This window comes from Natator depressus, chromosome 14 (assembly GCF_965152275.1).
Source record: "Natator depressus isolate rNatDep1 chromosome 14, rNatDep2.hap1, whole genome shotgun sequence".
Taxonomy (NCBI): domain Eukaryota; kingdom Metazoa; phylum Chordata; order Testudines; family Cheloniidae; genus Natator; species Natator depressus.
This window is the reverse complement of record NC_134247.1, coordinates 477,047-481,951: the sequence shown is the minus strand read 5'-3', so window position 1 is coordinate 481,951 and position 4,905 is coordinate 477,047.

The window sequence follows — 4,905 nt, the reverse complement described above, 5'->3', positions numbered from 1 at the left end:
TCCACATGGTGGGGGAGTCACAGTGGATCCTACTAAATAGACAAGCTGCAAAGAATGAGCTCCTGGCTCCAGAAGGTCCCTGAGCTGCGCAGTGCCTATTTCCTTGGCTTTGAACTGGTGAAGAGGGTGTGAGTTGTTCTCTTTCCATTGCTATAGTATTTCAGAAAATAATGTGTAGGAGATGGTGAATGATTTTATATTAATTTTAATGCACATTTTTAAAACGAAGATGAAAGTGAAGTATGTGTCCTTCTCTCTGCGTCTAGGGGTTGATTTTTTTTCATGGTTTGTTTTGCAGGGTTTATTTTAAAATAAAGAGCTTTTGCATTTTGTTATAATACTTAGCAATCATTGGTTGCATGCTTTAACAAATTTGGGAACTCTAATGTTTGTTCTTAACTGTTGTGTTGATCTCTGTAATGTGCTTCCTGCAGGGAGACCCTCTGGGGTTGGCCAATAAACGGGGCAGCTGTATGGAGAACTAGCTGAGGGCATCTAGAGGTTAGAGATTTTGAGCACAGCTAAAAACAGAAGGGGCCTGGAATTAAACCTCCAGGGTGGTTGCTCAGCTCCAAGTCTCTCCTTGAGACCCGGGAGAGGCCCATGGACTGCAGCTGTACAGTAGCTGTAATTGAGTGAGAGGCCAGAGCCTCAGCTGCTCAAAATGGAAAAAATGGTTTCTGAGAGTTCTCGTAGATGGGCAGATTAAAGGAGAAGCCCTTTGTATTTGGGGTGGCCTCCCCACATGATGCTTCTCAGGGTATGTCTACTCTGTAATAAAAGATCCATGGCCATGGCTGGCCCAGCTCAGCTGACTTGGGCTCATGGGACTCCGGCTGTGAGGTTAAACATTTCAGTGCAGATGCTCAGGTTCAGGCTGCCACCTGGGTTGTGAAACCCTGTGATGGGGGTGGGTGTCAGAGCCCAGGCTCCAGCTTGAACCTGGATGTCTAAAACTATAAGTTTTAGCCTCACAGCCCAAGCCTTGTGAGCCCAAGTCAATTGACCTGGGTTCTGAAACTCGATGCCGTGGGTTTTTTATTGAAGTGCAGATGTACCCTAAGTTCTTGGCAGAATATTGTTGGATTTAGAGGAATCTAAAAGTCTCATCTCTGACGGATTCTCACTCCTGCATCTTTGCTGCTGAGCACAAGATGGCTGGAACTTCTCCAGCCAAACACATTAGGGGGAAACTGCAGTAGCAGCTCCATAGTGGAGGTTGCATTGTTACTACCTTTTAAAGCTTCCTGACCCTGGAGGCCATTAGTAGCAAAACAGAATGAACCAGGCCAGCTGCGGTGCAACACCCCTACACTGTCCTCCCAAGCAGAATTAGAGGTAACTTTCTTTTCATTATCTGTTTGTCCTAAATTACTAGAAGTGACTGGTGAGCAATGGAAACCTTGAGGGGATTGGTGTATTGGAGAGGACTGGAGTGTTGGGGGTATGGGGCAGGGCAAAACTAATCCAGCCTCTATGTTCTGACTTCCTCTTTCAAAATCCTGTGTGAATGGTTCTCGTATCCTGGCCTCAGGCCACTAGCATCCTAACAAAGTGATCTCTTGTTTGCTCTCTCATAGAATCATAGAATATCAAGGTTGGAAGGGACCTCAGGAGGTCATATAGTCCAACCCCCTGCTCAAAGCAGGACCGATCCCCAATTAAATCATCCCAGCCAGGGCTTTGTCAAGCCCGACCTTAAAAACTTCTAAGGAAGGAGATTCCACCACCTCCCTAGGTAACGCATTCCAGTGTTTCACCACCCTCCTCGTGAAAAAGTTTTTCCTAATATCCAACCTAAATCTCCCCCACTACAACTTGAGACCACTACTCCTTGTTCTGTCATCTGCTACCACTGAGAACAGTCTAGAGCCATCCTCTTTGGAACCCCCTTTCAGGTAGTTGAAAACAGCTATCCAATCCCCCCTCATTCTTCTCTTCCATAGACTAAACATCCCCAGTTCCCTCAGCCTCTCCCCATAAGTCATGTGTTCCAGTCCCCTAATCATTTTTGTTGCCCTCCACTGGACTCTTTCCAATTTTTCCACATCCTTCTTGTAGTGTGGGGCCCAAAACTGGACACAGTACTCCAGCTGAGACCTCACCAGTGTCGAACAGAGGGGAACGATCACGTCCCTCAATCTGCTGGCAATGCCCCTACTTATGCACCCCAAAATGCCATTGGCCTTCTTGGCAACAAGGGCACACTGTTGACTCCTATCCAGCTTCTCGTCCACTGTCACCCCTAGGTCCTTTTCTGCAGAACTGCTGCCGAGCCATTTGGTCCCTAGTCTGTAGCGGTGCATTGGATTCTTCCGTCCTAAGTGCAGGACTCTGCACTTGTCCTTGTTGAACCTCATCAGATTTCTTTTGGCCCAATCCTCCAATTTGTCTAGGTCCCTCTGTATCCTATCCATACCCTCCAGCATATTTACCTCTCCTCCCAGTTTAGTGTCATCTGCAACCTTGCTGAGGGTGCAATCCACACCATCCTCCAGATCATTAATGAAGATATTGAACAAAAGCGGCCCCAGGACCGACCCTTGGGGCTTTCCACTTGATACCGGCTACCAACTAGACATGGAGCCATTGATCACTACCTGTTGAGCCCGACAATCTAGCCAGCTTTCTATCCACCTTATAGTCCATTCATCCAGCCCATACTTCTTTAACTTGCTGGCAAAAATACTGTGGCAGACCATGTCAAAAGCTTTGCTAAAGTCAAGGAACAACATGTCCACTGCTTTCCCTTCATCCACAGAGCCAGTTATCTCGTCATAGAAGGCAATTAGATGAGTCAGGCATGACTTGTCCTTGGTGAATCCATGCTGACTGTTCCTGATCACTTTCCTCTCCTCTAAGTGCTTCAGAATTGATTCCTTGTGGACCTGCTCCATGATTTTTCCAGGGACTGAGGTGAGGCTGACTGGCCTGTAGTTCCCAGGATCCTCCTTCTTCCCTTTTTTAAAGATGGGCACTACATTAGCCTTTTTCCAGTCGACCGGGACTTCCCCCGATCGCCATGAGTTTTCAAAGATAATGGCCAATGGCTCTGCGATCACATCCGCCAACTCCTTTAGCACTCTTGGATGCAACGCATCCGGCCCCATGGACTTGTGCACGTTCAGCTTTTCTAAATAGTCCCAAACCACTTCTTTCTCCACAGAGGGCTGATCACCTCCTCCCCATGCTGTGCTGCCCAGTGCAGTAGTCTGGGAGCTGACCTTGTTCGTGAAGACAGAGGCAAAAAAAGCATTGAGTATATTAGCTTTTTCCACATCCTCTGTCACTAGGTTGCCTCCCTCACTCAGTAAGGGGCCCACACTTTCCTTGACTTTCTTCTTGTTGCTAACATACCTGAAGAAACCCTTCTTGTTACTCTTAACATCTCCTGCTAGCTGCAACTCCAGGTGTGATTTGGCCTTCCTGATTTCACTCCTGCATCCCCAAGCAATATTTTTATACTCATCCCTGGTCATTTGTCCAATCTTCCACTTCTTTTAAGCTGCTTTTTTGTATTTAAGATCAGCAAGGATTTCACTGTTAAGCCAAGCCGGTCGCCTGCCGTATTCACTATTCTTTCTACACATCGGGATGGTTTGTTTCTGTAACCTCAATAAGGATTCTTTAAAATACAGCCAGCTCTCCTGGACTCCTTTCCCCCTCATGTTATTCTCCCATGTTATTCTGCCTGTCTAGAGTAGTGATTCTCAAACGTATTTGATCATGCCCCCCTTCTTTGTGTCTGTAGTAGTTTATTTCCCCCTCCCCGCCTTCAGAGCTGGACAGCTGGAGAGCAGCGGCTGCCAGCCAGGCGCTGAGCTCTGAAGGCAGCACTGTCACCAGCAGCAGTGCAGAAGGGTGGCAATACCATGCCATCCTTAATTCTCCGCTGCTGCGGGCAGCAGCGCTGGCTTCAGAGCTGGGCGCCTGGCCAGCAGCCACGGCTCTCCAACCACGCAGCTCTAAATGCGCAATATGTCTTTTCCCCCAAAGTTTCTCAAGCTGCCCCCAGAATACGTTGTGTGCCCCCCATTTTGAGAACCTCTGGTCTACAATGATCAGTGCCCTGTAAACAGTCACCCTGTGGCAAAGACAGTTATACATATGAAGGTAGTGCCCTTGGGCTTCAGAGTGCCAGCCTGCGAAATCTCCTGATGTTTAATGGGGTTTGACTGAGTCTGGGGGAAGAAGAAAACAAAATCTACTTTTTTTTAATGCCTGTATAATTACTTACAAAAACTACACTAAAAGACCACTAGTAAGGTTGTGAAGTCAAATGCTCCAAAGTTAGGAAGTGCCAGTGCAGGTGGCCCATGCAACCTGAATACAACCCCCTTGACATATCCATGATGATACAGTCTTTAATTACACGATCACATCCTGTTTTTTCCAAAGGACCCCTGCCTCCTTCAGTGCACAGGACAAAGGGAACTTCACCACCCTCTGCCTCTTCCCAGGTGAATGTTGTGGGGAAAGGCAAAGGAGCTGTCCCATTGCTCACAGAAGGGGAAGGAGGGAGCAGAGCCACCCTGAATTTCTGGGCTTTGTCTGCTCCCTGTCCCACCTGTGAGAATGGCTTTGGGTTGCTGAGGGGAGCAGGAGAGAGAGAGAGAGAACTCCTACAGCAGCTCTGATTGGTTGCTCTGCTGCAGGAAGCAGACAGGTGGGGCGAGCAGCCAATCAGAAGGTTTTTTTCCCCCTAGGCATGGCTCAAATTCACTGTAGAGGACTGGAGCTTCTTGAGTCTTTCCTGGGCTCTTCCAAAACACTGAATGTACTTATACCTCAATCTCTGTAAGCCAGGAAACACAGTTAAGGTACATACCAGCCCTGGCCCACAACCTTAAGCCTTGCCCCTGGAGCTGGCAAGAGCCACTGGGACTAATTTTACCCTAAATTAGT